The sequence below is a fragment of the Scylla paramamosain genome, chromosome 7 (assembly GCF_035594125.1).
Source record: "Scylla paramamosain isolate STU-SP2022 chromosome 7, ASM3559412v1, whole genome shotgun sequence".
In the NCBI taxonomy this organism is placed as follows: domain Eukaryota; kingdom Metazoa; phylum Arthropoda; class Malacostraca; order Decapoda; family Portunidae; genus Scylla; species Scylla paramamosain.
Window position 1 is genome coordinate 18,051,377 of NC_087157.1, and position 15,000 is coordinate 18,066,376.

A 15,000-nucleotide genomic window follows, 5' to 3' on the forward strand; every position below is an offset into this window, starting at 1 on the left:
ACTGTTCACTCATTGAAAACCTGTCTTGACAAGTATGTAGACACTAATTCCCGGTTGTCATTGTTCATGTCTGAATAACGAACACGTTCACTCCGTACTGTCCGTGCTGGCATGTAGATTGTATGTGGTCGAAGTAGTCCTCCTGTCTTTCTTTAGTTTCCTCTCACACTCCATGTTGTTTTTTCTGTACAACATGGTACCATTTTTCATGTGACCCTTGCCTGGAGGGATTGGGGGTGGGGGATGGAAGGACCCTTCTTCTGTGCTATCCTTTCTCTACCACTAATAGAGTAGAATAGTTACCCAAACAGACTTACAAGGACCTCTTGGTCTGTTACTGTTTGGACTTCTTTTGTATTCGTTTGGTTCCTCTTTCTGTGCTATCCTGTTTGTCTCTTCCACTAGTTAGCGTAGAGTAGTTACCCAAACAGCCCAGTAAAGACCTCAGGAACTTTTGCTGTTTGGGCTTTGTTTTTATTCTCCTCCCTCTCCTCCTCCTCCTCCTCCTCCTCCTCCTCCTCCTCCTCCTCCTCCTCCTCCTCCTCCTCCTTCTCTCATCACATGATGAACAATTAGCTGTGAGGGGCATTGAAAACTCAAGGACCCAATCAGTGACTGTCATAGGGATTTGAGGTACCAGGGGTCACTGCTGCAGGAGTGCGGCGCTCCTTTACGAGAAGTGCACTCTTATAGGAGTCGCATGGTAGCCGGAGCCTGATTGACTGATGCCTCTCTTGAAAGCGCCAGGCACAGTATAGAGAACCCAGCAAGCCCACTTTTGTTACACTTTTTTTTTTTTTCAATTTTCCGCGCATGACGTCACGTTGTCGGAGATCAGGACAGCCAGATTCGCCTTTTTTAGGCCAAAACATAATTTTTGGCTTTTTTCATGCATTTGGTCTAAGGATATCTAGTTTGCCATGAATTACATTATTATTATTTTTTTTTTTTTAATATGTTGCTTATATATGCTCCATTTGGCCATAACAAGTTTATTTAATATGGTAAGTTTGTTCACCGCCACCTAAGACAAAACTTTTTTTTTTCAAGTTGTCGAGTGCACGTATGTTTTCCTTTATTTTCCTTTTGTTACCATGGTTATCCTTACAGTTTTTCCCATTTTCTCTTATTGCTATTGAATAACAATAAGGGAAAATTGGACAAATCAACTGGGTGATGATGCTGATGACGCGCGAGTCCACGGCTGAACTCTGGCGTGTTTTTTTTTTTTTTTTTTTTCAAGCGGCTGATGTAATTTAAGGCTTCCTATCAACAGCTACCTGTGTTCATGAACAAGCCAGGAGTACGTTGATAGGGTGCTGTCTATGGTAGTACCGTATATTTTGTTATGATGAGTCATTGGTAAACTCGTTTTCCATCCCCCAAAAGCGATCGTTCTGGTTGTTTATATTTATGTCGAGTGGGAAAGAAAAATGTCTAGAGCAGTGTCATTGAACTGTAGGCCCGCGCGCCAGTTGATTTAGTGTGGCCCGCGTGCACTCATTGATTAATTTTATATGAGGAAAAAAATACTTAAATGATATTCAGCAAAGGTCAAGTGTGTGGAATAATAACGATTAGCTTGTTATGACATTGCTGCTACAATAACATAATGCCTGCAGAGCGAAAGTCCTTCCCCATGGTTATGAAGTAGGGACGTAGGTATATGGTACACGTCATGAACACGGCCACTTCTTTGTGCCAAGAACGTTTTCATAATGTGTTGTTAGTATTTTTGCATTCACTCCTGAACCCACCAATCTCAGTTAGTGTACATTGCATTGGGGTCAGGTTTCAGATGAGGCGTCGGGAGCTGTATGGCCTTAGGCCTAGTTGCCTAGCACATACCGTTACAAGTAACTCTCTTCCACTGTCGGTATTCTCACACTGGAATTGAATTCTTTGAATTCGTTTCCGTTTTTTGGCCCAGGCGAAGGACTGACGAAGTACGTGGCACTTGTATACACAGATCGCCACTCCAGTAGTCCGCTATAGCCCAGTGCTCAGTACACATCGTGTAATATTTGGTAAATTCTGAAGTGGAATAATATAAACTTTGGGTTTTTTTACTGCCTGTTTTTGGGTCTTTTTGTAGTGCGTTTGGCCGTTTTGTCTTATTTTTTTGTTGGCTTTGGCCTTTTTCTGCTTCAGTAATCTGGGAACCCTGAGTGTACTGCCTTCAGTTCCACCCACCACTCACTCTGCCTTAGGGCTTCATTTTAAGTTTAAGGTACATCGCATCTCTAAAGTCCATGTGCGCAGCGCTTCTTATAAAGCACTATGCAAAATGTGCTTTATTAAAATGAATTTTTCGATGTTTATTCATCAGTTTAGTTTGTCATCCATAATCAGTATTATCATTATTAGTAACATTTATAATTCCTGTGTGCACCGTTACCTAGTGAACATAAAAGAAGAAAAACACAAACCTCAACACACTTAAGAAGAAAGTATCCTACACAACACAAATAAGTAAATCTACATAAATGTTAACTTGAGCGAAAATCAAGTTGTATGGTAATAAATAAATTCTACAAAACAAATAGATTCAGTACATAAGTAACAGAAAAAAAAAACAGTAGGAAATATAGATGTAAATGCCAATGACACCGTGCAGAGCATAAAGAATAAAAAACAAGGTCTCCATCGTTACAAATACTGAACTATTAAAACTTACAGCTTACAAGATACGACGCGGAAATAAAAGGACACAAACCAGCTACACTACAATGATGGTGCCGATGACGATGATGACGGTAATAATAATAATTTTAATGATAATAATAATAGTAATAATAATAATTAATAATATATAATAATAATAATAATAATAATAATAATAATAATAATAATAATAATAATAATAACAACAACAACAACAACAGTACCACTTCACTACGTTTCGCCTCACGCGGGGAGCAGGGGTGGGAGGGGCACAGGTCTTTCTTCTTTTTCATGCAGTTTTCTTTTTTATACCTATGAAGCATAAACACACTTCCAGCCTCCGCTGGTCCCCCCTACCCTCTCTCTCTTAATCCTTCCCGACGCCGCCCTTCCTCCCAGTCGGAAGCTTTCATCCTGCTGATAGGTAGTAAAGCCTGTGTGAAGAAGTGAGTGCTTCACCAACTTTTTTCAGTGACATAATTTGATTGATGTCTATGTTGAGAGTGGACGTGAATTACGAATAAAGCAATCCGTGGTTCTCTGGGCTGAGTCATTCTCGTGCTGCAGGATGGACAGGTGTAATGGTGTGTTGTTATTGTTGTTGTTGTCGGTGGTGGTGGTGGTGGTGCAGCACAGGGGAGGGTTCCAGAAGGCTGCTCCATAACCAAGGAATTCCTGCCTCTGTAAAGTTCTCTGATCTTACCTACTGCTATTTGTACTCCACGACATACTCCCACAAGTCAACAGTTATCTAATTATCACTGTGGGATGAACGTTCACATTAGAATGAGCAGCAGTTTTTCTTATTGAACTTTTGGTGCTGCATGAACACAGGAAGGGAAATGATGTGTTCAAATATATCTTGTTTACCGTTGGGGTTTCATGGCGTAGTGACAGTCTTGGGAACCCAGTGTGTGTGGGATGCCAGCGGTCATATCCCATACAAAATACAATAAATAAATAACGTCATGAAAATAATTCACATCATAATTCTTTAATACGTACTTGCGTGAACATAAGGTGGTTAAATAGAGCAACTTTACAAAAAAGATGGGGAAGATGGGGAAATAGACCAACTTTAAAAAAAAGAAAAAGGGCCCTCGTGGCCCAGTGGGTAGAGTGATGCACTTTGAGTTTGGCGTGAGGGAAGTGAGGGGCGCGTAGGTTCGAACCCCCCTCTCGGAACTCACAAAAACCTTGAAAGAGCATCCCTCCATCACCATGTGTGATGGAACTGCCCACGGGGAGGAGGGGAGGTGAGTGCGCAGCACCTCCCTACCCCTCCCCAGGGGAGGAAGGCACCGCCTTACCGGCCCCCGGGAGAGCAAGGGAGGTGAGTGCACAGCGCTTCCCTTCTCTCCCCTACCTAACCCTGGCAAGTCTACGGACCACCAGGCAAAAAATAATAAAAATAAAAAAAAAATAAAAAACAAAAAAAAAAATTAAATAAATAAATAAAGGTAAGTGCATAGCACTTCTCTTCTCTCCACCTAACAGAATAAAAAATATAAAGGTGAGTGCATAGCACTTCCCTTCTCTTCCAACCTACCAGGCAAAAGATAGAAAAAAAAAATAAAGAATTAAGGTGAGTGCATAGCACTTCCCTTGTCTCCGGCAAAAGATAGAAAAGAAAAAATAAAGAATTAAGGTGAGTGCATAGCACTTCCCTTGTCTCCTAACCTACCACGCAAAAAAAAATAAAAAATAAATAAATAAATAAAATAAATAAATAAATAAATAAAGATGAATAAATAAATAAATAAAAATAAATAAAAACCTCCTTACCACCTCGGACCTCGGGAGAGCAAGGGAGGTGAGTGCACAGCACTTCCCTTCTCTCCCCAAGTCTACGGACTGCCAGACCAAAAAGAATAAAATATATATAGGTATAAAAAATAATAATAAAAGTAATAAAAAAAAAGATAAATGAAAAAATAAGTAAATAAAACAAAAACAATAAAACTCCTACTCCCCCCTCAATAAAACTGACTGAGTCTGGCAATCAACAATAAATAATAAAAATAAAACAATACCAACTGACTGACCCTGACAACCCCAAAGACCACCACCCACCTGGGAAGCACGGGAGGTGAGTGTGCAGCACCTCCCTACCCTTCCCAGTCTCCCAGTTTGACTTTGACCACCAATCTGACTCATCCTACCAACTCCAAAGAGCAACTCCAACTGTACAGACCACCACCACCACCACCCTTCTGATCTCGGCAAGGTGAGTGCGTAGCACTTCCCTGGACTGACCCTGACTGACTGACCCTGGCAACTCCAAAAACAACCAACCTGACTGACTTACAGATATGTAATCACCTAACTGACTGGCCCTGGGGAGCATGGGAGGTGAGTGTGCAGCACCTCCCTACACTTCCCAGTCTCCCAGTTTGACCTGACTCATCCTGGCAACTTCAAAGAACAACTCCAAATGTACAGACCAACAGTACCTCCTACTCTGTGTCCCACTCTGACCCTGATCCATACATCCCTACATCCTACCCTGTCCTGGCTAGGTGAGTGCGTAGCACTTCCCTACCACCTGCCTTACTGACCCTGGCAACCATAAAAACAACCAACCTGACTGACCTACAAATCTTACTGTAATCTGGCAACAGACCACCAAACTGACTGACTCTGGGGAGCATGGGAGGTGAGTGTGCAGCACCTCCCTACCCTTCCCAGTCTCCCAGTTTGGCTTTGACCACCAATGTGACTCATCCTACCAACTCCAAATGTACAGACCACCACCACCACCCCTCTGATCTTGGCAAGGTGAGTGCGTAGCACTTCCCTTGACTGAGTGGGCCTGACTGACTGACCCCGGCAACTCCAAAAACAACCAATCTGACAAATGTTACAAATGTAACCTGGGGAGCATGGGAGGTGAGTGTGCAGCACCTCCCTACCCTTCCCTACCCTTCCCAAAATAAATGAAAAATAAAAAATAAATAAAAACAAAAATAAATAAAGTAAAAACAATAAAACTCCTACTTCCCCCTCAATAAAATGACTGAGTCTGGCAATCAACAATAAATAATAAAAATAAAACAATACCAACCTGACTGACCCTGACAACTCCAAAGACCACCACCCACCTGGGAAGCACGGGAGGTGAGTGTGCAGCACCTCCCTACCCTTCCCAGCCTTCTAGTTTGACTTTGATCCCCAATCTGACTCATCCTAGGAACTCTAATTGTACCGACCACCACCAGTACTCCCCACCCTGGCAACTGATCCTGGCAAGGTGAGTGCGTAGCACTTCCCGTGACTCATCCTGGCAACTCCAAAGACCCACCATCCTGACCGCCCCTGGGAAGCACGGGAGGTGAGTGTGCAGCACCTCCCTACACTTCCCAGTCTCCCAGTTTGACTTTGACCACCAATGTGACTCATCCTACCAACTCCAAATGTACACACCACCATCACCACCCCTCTGATCTTGGCAAGGTGAGTGCCTAGCACTACCCTTGACTGACGGGGCCTGACTGACTGATCCCGGCAACTCCAAAAACAACCAACCTGACTGATGTTACAAATGTAACCTGGGGAGCATGGGAGGTGAGTGTGCTGCACCTCCCTACCCTTCCCAGTCTTCCACCAACCTGACTTGAATTATGACTGGGGAGCAAGGGAGGTGAGTGTGTAGTACTCCTACTATCCCCACTCTGAATACCCTATCACCAACCAATTCAGACCACCAAACTGTCTTAGAAGAACAAGAACAGAAAGCAACCCCATCAGAGGAAGAAGAAGCAACAGATATGTGAGGAAAAGTATTTAATCCAGAGATCAAGATAGATGGTTATACATTATTCTATAAAGATAGGGAAAACAGGAGAGGAGGAGGCGTCGCGTTATACGTTAGGGACACATTACAGTGTTGTATTAAGAGTAGATTTAAAACAGATAGGAAAGCAGTAGTAGTACAGCAATGTACAGTAGTGGGAGTAGTGTACAGATCACCGACCAGTACAAAGGAAATTAACACCTCACTGTGGCAGGAAATAAATAGAGCAGGCAGGTACAGTCAGGTATGTGTGGTAGGAGATTTTAATTTTAGGAATATCGACTGGAGTCTGACGGTGGGTAAGAAGGAAGCAGAATTTGTTAAGGTAATTCAGGATCATTTTTTTAAACAGGTAGTTGTAGAACCCACAAGGGGGAATAATATTCTAGATTTAATTCTTACTAACAGGGAGGAAGCAGTCACGTAGGTAGAGGTTGAAGGACAGCTAGGTAACATTGACCATAGGGAAATTAGGTACAATTTAAAATGGGAAGAAACTTTTAGAAGCAAAAACACTAGTAAAATACTTGACTTTAGGAGAGCAGAATTTGAGGAATTAAAAAGGTACCTCCAAGGAGTTGACTGGCAATGGTTGCAGGGTGAGGTCAGGTCCGGGACGGAGTTGAGAGAGATAAGGCAAGATGTGAGAGGTGAGGTGAGGTGTGAGGGTGTAGGACAAGAGGAGGTAAGATGTGTTCCGAAGGGGCGGAGGAGAGAGGGAGGGGTATATGGGTGTGAGTATGGTGGAATGTCAGTTCATGCTGAAATGAGAGAGGTGAGGTCGAGGCGAGTAGATGAGCGAGTAGAGAGGATGGTAGGGGCTGAGATGAGGGAATTAGGTGAAGTAAATGTAGATGAATTGTATAAATATTTCGTAGATAAAGTTCATACAGGTCAGTTAGCATATATCCCGTATAGGGCAATAAGATCACAGAAAAATTATCCTAAATGGATGACTGCTAGATTAAAACATTATATAGGGTGGAAGAGAAGTATATATAAGATATTAAGGGCAGGTGAAGAAGTTTTAAGGTCACAATATAATGAATTAGTTAGAACAGTCATGAAGTTAACGAGGAAAGCTAAGGGCAATTATGAATTAAGTGTAGCCAGCCATGTGAAGACGGACCCCAAGGGATTTTATGAGGAATAGAGGACGAAGAATAAGGATACTATAGGTCCATTAAAGGCAGCAGATGGGGAACTGGTTAGTTCTGGGAAGATTAGTAAAATTCTGAATGAGTATTTTTCATCTGTCTTCACCCAGGAAAACATGCAGGATATGCCAGATAGTGAACAGATGTTTAGAGCAGATGAGAATGAGAAGCTGACAGATATTTCCATAAGTAGAGAGATAGTGGAACAGGAGATAGATAGGCTAAAAAAAGTTCAAGACACCAGGACCAGATGAAATATATCTCAGAGTACTTAAGGAATGCAAAGAGGTTATTAGTGAGCTGTTAGTCTCTGTCTTTAGGAAATCACTTTGGTCAGGTGAGGTACCAGTAATGTGGAAGCAGGCTAATGTAGTACCCATCTTTAAGAAAGGAGATAAAACTTTAGCGTCTAACTATAGATCTGCCAGCTTAAATTCAGTTATAGGTAAAATATTAGAGTTAATAGGAGCGAGGAACATTAGGGAACATTTAGACAAACATAACTTGATAAATTAATCACAGCATGGCTTCACGAAGGGGAAGTCTTGCATGACAAACTTGTTAAGTTTTTACAGTAAAGTGTACGAGGCAGTAGATAATGGTGATAGTTATGATATCTTGTATCTGGACTTTAGTAAAGCATTTGACAAGGTACCCCATGAAAGGCTCCTGAGAAAAGGTTAGGGCACAAGGGATAGATGGGAAGGTGTTAGGCTGGATAGGGTCATGGCTTAGCGAAAGGCGAGAAAGAGTTGTAATAAACGGCTCGAAATCCGAGTGAGGTCATGTAATCAGTGGGGTGCCACAGGGATCAGTATTAGGGACATTGTTATTTGTAATATATATCAATGCCTTGGTTAGTGGAATTAGTAGTGATGTTTGTAAATTTGCGGATGACACAAAGATAGATTAATTAGATCAGAAACGGGTGCCTTCGCCTTGCAGGCAGATTTAGGATGAATGAATGGACGGACATATGGCAAATGCAATTTAATATCAATAAATGTAAAGTACTTAGCGTAGGTAGAGGAAACCCACACAGTAGGTACACATTAAACGAACAATCTCTGGTAGTTACAGGGTACGAGAAAGATTTAGGAGTTATAGTTAGCTGTGAACTCCGTCTAGGAAAACAATGCATAGAGGCTAGAAACAGGATAAATAGGGTACTAGGATTAATTTTTAGGAGTGTTAAAAGTAGAAGGCCGGAAGTAATATTAATGATATTCTTGGCGCTGGTCAGACCTCATCTAGACTACGTTGTGCAATTCTGGTCTCCACATTACAGGAAAGATATAGGTGTATTAGAATCAGTACAGAGGAGAATGACAGAAAGGATACAGGGGATGAGGAGTATTCCTTACGAGGCGAGATTGAAGTCATTAAATTTACATTCTTTAGAGAGACGTAGGTTAAGAGGGGACGTGATAGAAGTCTTTAAGTTCCCTTTCAATAGTCCAGGAGTCAAGCAATATTTTCATTCTTTCATCCCTTTCATTGGTAAACTCTGGAATTCTCTGCCTGTTTCTGTTTTTTCCCCTTCCTGTGACTAGTTGTTTTAAGAGTATTGAGGCACTTCCAGAAACATATTTAGTTTTTTTATTGACTTTTAATTTTTTATCTTTTTTTTTTTTTTTTTTTTTTTTTTGTCTGTATGTATGGAAGCGGCAACTGAAAAGATTTTTTTTTTGTTCCTCTGTTTGCCATTCGCCAAGAAGATATGAGAGCGTGAGTATAAATAATGGCTATATGGAAATGTAAGAATACCATTTTATACTGACTCTAAATTAAACATGTATTGCATTGTTTACTCCAGTTTACTCAAGTTGAACCGTCCGATATCTTTTGCATCTAAATGATTTTTGTGTTCAGCTATTTGAATTTTTATTTCCAAATGCAGCTCCATGTTTTTTAAGAAACACAGAGGGTTGGAGAAAGACAAATCTTTCCTGAGTCTTAATAGCTGAATGTTAATAACAGTAGTAGTAGCAATAGTAGTAGTAGTAGTAGTAGTAGTAGTAGTAGTAATAGTAGTAGTAGTACTACTACTACTACTACTACTACTACTACTACTACTACTACTACTACTACTACTACTACTACTACTACTACTACTACTACTAGTAGTAGTAGTTGTTGTTGTTGTTGTTGTTGTTGTTGTTGTTGTTGTTGTTTTTGTTGTTGTCGTTGTTGTTGTAGTAAAGAGCAGGATTATTATCTGGAGTGACACCAATTCAGTTTTTGTATAATTTGTATTTTCTTACTATTATTTCACACCTTGTCAATCCATGCAAGGAAAAAAAGAGAAAAGCAAAAAAAGAAAACGTATATTAAAAAAGTGAGAGGCAAGACCAGCAAGTGAAACACGCCTTGCCTTCTCCATAGACTTGACGTGTTTACTGCCGCGCTTCCTGCCTGATAATTATACAGTCTTACGCTGGAGGCGCTTAATGTGGTGCATTTGTATGAAAGAATTTACTTTTTACCTTGAATCTCTCTCTCTCTCTCTCTCTCTCTCTCTCTCTCTCTCTCTCTCTCTCTCTCTCTCTCTCTCTCTCTCTCTCTCTCTCTCCTCTCTCTCTCTCTCTCTCTCTCTCTCTCTCTCTCTCTCTCTCTCAGCTCGAATTATGATATCACTGAGTGGTTTAAGAACATATTCACATGTTATTTATGAGCCATCACATCCAGCAGCAGGCAGGAGGAGGAGGAGGAGGAGGAGGAGGAGGAGGAGGAAAAGGAGGAGGAGGAGGAGGAGGAGGAGAAGGAGGAGGAGGAGGAGGAGGAGGAGGAGGAAAGAACACAGAGGAATACAAAGGAATGCAACGGAAGACCAAACTTTGAGTTACTGACGAGGCTGTTTGGATAATTATTCTACATTAACTATTATTGGGAGATACAGGATAGTACAGAAGGTTCCTCCCCACCAATCTCTCCAGCAGAAGCTGACAATATACAGGAATTGATACCACGTGGTATAGAAAAACCACATAGAACTTGAGAGAATAGTGAGGGAAAGAGTTGTGGTCTGTCTACTTTTGTTTGTGAGGGAGAGTGTAACTGCATGATAGTTGTGTGATGTGGTGTGTGCGTAGCGCAGGTGAAGGCACAGTTTGGTTGTTGAGGGGTGGTGCAGAATCCTTGCGTTGCGCTTTCCAGGGAGGCGGCAGTCAATCAGGCCACAGCTTCGGTCACTGTGTTTGTGTACCTTTCCCTTTAGGGCTGGATTCACAGGTTATCGCCTGCAACTTTGACCTCTAGTACTTAAAATCACAAAGTTGATCAATAACAGGAGAATTCGGACGAAGAAAATGAGGATTACAACATGTGATTACATAGGATAACCAAAACAAACACTCCCTCAGGTCTTTACATATCGCTTTGGAATTAATTTAGATTAACTACCCTTTAGTAAAGTAAGCTAGAGCAGTGTATGACTGCCAAACCGACACGCCGTTGTGCTTGTGCTGGCGTGGGAAAACCATCGTGCTGTGTGGGAAAAACTGGCTGCGTTTTGATTGGAAAGAATGAAGTGAGATTCTATTATTATTCCTATGCAAAAAAAGGAGGAGGAGGAGGAGGAGGAGGAGGGTAATAACAGCATTAGTAAAAACATCCTCTTCAAACACCCCTTTGTCTGTGCCTTTACACGCACAAATTACCTCAGAATGTTACGTCATAATGAATAAGACAAGTGAAGAAGCTTACTTCCTTTTGAATACCGTCTTTTCGGAAATGTTGATTTTTTTTCTATTTTGTGCAAAAGACAAAAAAAAAAAAAAAAAATACAATTTTTAGTAGAGTGAAAAAAATCTACAATTCACCCTAAGAAGGAGGAACAGAAAAATTACGAACTATACCACCACAACCACCACCACTACTACTACTACTACTACTACTACTACTACTACTACTACTACTACCACTACCACCACACTTCACTCTCAACTTCTCCCATTTTCAAGAATTCCTCTCTTCTCTTCCCTTGCTCCACCATCCTTCATCCTCTCTCCCTTACGTTCCATCCTTCCTTTCGCCGACATAATGCTTGCAACAGACGCCCCTCCTCTTCCTCCCCCTCCTCCTCCAGTCCCGTAGCATTAGCAGGGCCTTGTCTCCCCTTATAAGCAGGGATGCTTAGTGGAACATGTCGAAATAGCGTTGCCTAGCCGCCGCCGAGTATAGGAGTGTATTGAGGGTGCATTATCTCGGTACAGTGGCGGTGAGCGGGGAGATGGGTCGGTGAGTATGTTCAGGCGCAGATAGAGAAATGTGTTATTGGTCTGACGAATTGATTAATGAATAGGTATCTGGTTGAACAGGTAGATTTACAGATAGATGGCTGGATGGGTAAATGGTTAAATAGATCGACTGGCTGATAAATAGATTGATATATAGATGGACAGATGGATGGATAGATAGATTGATAGATACATGAATAAATGAATAGGTATATAAGTAGATATAAATATATATAGATGGGAAGATAGACAGTTCAGTAAATAGAAAATAGATTACATAAATAGACAGACAGACAGATAGACTCTGATAATAGTACATAGGTGGGAAAATATGTTGATAAATTCCCGTTTATTGATAAGAAGGTGGAAGTATTAGATAGGGAGAGATATACAGATAAAACATCGACGAATGGGTAGGTAAGTGAAGAAACACAGGATGGTTGAAGAGCAATATACATAAACAAATAAGAAGAAAGTGGAAGTGTAAGCGATGAATCAGATAAAGAGAGAAATTAGCTGTATATTGATGGACAGAACATATAGAAATGCAACTGTAAATCATGGTAAACAAACTAAGATAAATAAAGGTATGTACTATGTTAGAAGGAAATGACATTAGAGAGTCAGCCAGCACATCAGACATTCAGAAAGCAGGACAGACAAAGACACATAAACACACTGACTGATGGGTGCATATGCCAAATGAAATAGTAAACAAACATTCATATACAGAATCATTACAAATAGACAAATATCAGAAACTTTGAGGCAGACAGACTGAATTTCGCATAACGAAAATATTTGTATGTTCATGTTTGGTAACTTACACACGAGCAATGGATAAAAAAGAGAGATTTTACATATAAACCTAGAGAAACAAAGGAAAGCAAAACATTATAAAACAAAAAAGACACATAAAAAAAAAGATTCCTCCTGTGAATCAAGTTGCAGACAGAGGCGCCCACACACACACACACACACACACACACACACACACACACACACACACACACACACACACACACACACACACACACACACACACACACACACACACACACACACTTTCCTGTCGCCAAAAATACTCACAATTCTCCTGCTACTCTATGAATTACCTTACTAGAAATGAAAAATGCATATTATAAATTTTTTATATTGTTGTGTGGATCACTGGAATTGTGTTGAAACCATGGAGAGAGAGAGAGAGAGACAGAGAGAGAGAGAGAGAGAGAGAGAGAGAGAGAGAGAGAGAGAGAGAGAGAGAGAGAGAGAGAGAGAGAGAGAGAGAGAGAGAGAGAGATCGGATGTCACACAATACACATGCATATATATCGTGCACATTATTCTTCCTCTTTCTTTTTTCTTTCTTGCGACATTTGGAAAAAGCAAATGTTGAGATAGTGTGTGTGTGTGTGTGTCTGTTTGTGTGTGAAATAATAGACAAACGGACAGACAAACAGATACATTACAATACACAAAATTGCACATAAGCTGGGGACAGAGACTCCCAACCAATCACGCACCCACCCACACAAGACAGACAGAAGGTCAAAGATATACTGATATACGTACTGACATACATTCTTCATCTCTTCGGTCAATATGAAGACGCTACACGAACTTACATATTGTACTGTGCGTCTCGAAGGAGTAACGCCGGGAGATGACAACGTCCGCCCTTTACTGCTCAGGGAAGCACAGGGACTGAGTGTGTTGCTGGCAGTTTGTTGCAGTTTTAGGATTCCCGAAGGCTGACGAAGAGTTTTAAAAGTAAGAATGTATTGGAGAGAGAGAGAGAGAGAGAGAGAGAGAGAGAGAGAGAGAGAGAGAGAGAGAGAGAGAGAGAGAGAGAGAGAGAGAGAACACAAACATAAAATCGGAGAGAATGAAAAAGAAAGTTTAAAGTAAAAAAAGAATGAAAAAAAAAGCTTCAATCGTATAGACAAGTAAATGTATATACATGCTGACACACGCACAGACACACACACACACACACTCACACACACACACACACACACACACACACACACACACACACACACACACACACACACACACACACACACACACACACACACACACACACACACACACACACACACACACACACACACACACACACACACACACACACACACACACACACATTGACAGTCATAGCACCACACAAAAAAGAAAAAAAGCCAGAAAATAACAGAAAGAAGTGAAAAAAAAGAAAACATTGAAAGACATAAGCCGTAGTGAACAAGTGACATTAGGAAGAGAATGTAATCTAATATTAGTAGGTGCCTGAAGTTACTCGGAGAATGACATCATACTTAAAGGAAAGTGAGGAAAGAAAATAGCATGCTTTAACTTGGAAAAATAAACAAACTGCGGTAATGAACAAGGAAAATATGAGGAAATAAAGCACTAAAGTGGGAAAATGTGTAGCAGATTGAAAGAAAAAAAAAAAGAAATTAAGTGCTAAAAATGGGTGATGCCTACTTAGAGAGAGAGAGAGAGAGAGAGAGAGAGAGAGAGAGAGAGAGAGAGAGAGAGAGAGAGAGAGAGAGAGAGAGAGAGAGAATGTGTCTTTCCTGTCACCTCAGATAAAAATCTATATATTTTTTACATTTCATTGGCGCTGAAGAACACAGACAATGAAAAAGTAAATATGACGGTTCCTTCTTTCATATTTATTTCTTATGACATTTTATGAGACAAGACTGTACTTCGGTATCCTTATGTTATATTGTTATTTTGTCTTTTTATTTATTTATTTATTCTCTGCTTATTACTTATATTTAATACATATACTTTTACGGTCCTTTGTTTTCTAACATTATTTTGTTATTTTATGCTGTTTCTTTATTGTTTACATTGCTGCACTTGAGTATGTTTTTTTTTTCTTTTTGTAAGAGGGAAAAAAGACATTTCGGATTTTATCTGTGGAAAGAAAACGTGTGTGAGATTTTTCTGAGGAACGTTATTCGTGTGTTGAGAGAGGAGGGTTTTTAAAGTTCATTAAATCTCTCTCTCTCTCTCTCTCTCTCTCTCTCTCTCTCTCTCTCTCTCTCTCTCTCTCTCTCTCTCTCTCTCTCTCTCTCTCTCTCTCTCTCTCTCTCTCTCTCTCTCTCTCTCTCTCTCTCTCTCTCTCTCTCTCTCT

The 15,000-nt window shown here is 40.7% G+C and overlaps 1 protein-coding gene and 1 long non-coding RNA gene across 2 annotated transcripts in view; both read left to right on the forward strand.

Moving 5' to 3' along the window:
• The window catches only part of LOC135102155 (receptor-type tyrosine-protein phosphatase F-like), a 96,335-nt gene that overhangs the window by 66,498 nt on the left and 14,837 nt on the right, over nucleotides 1–15,000 (forward strand). The window lies entirely within an intron of this gene.
• LOC135102156 (uncharacterized) lies at nucleotides 3,770–4,969 on the forward strand. The gene is made up of 2 exons (XR_010269556.1): nucleotides 3,770–4,249; nucleotides 4,313–4,969. It is a non-coding gene; the product is annotated as an uncharacterized LOC135102156 (long non-coding RNA).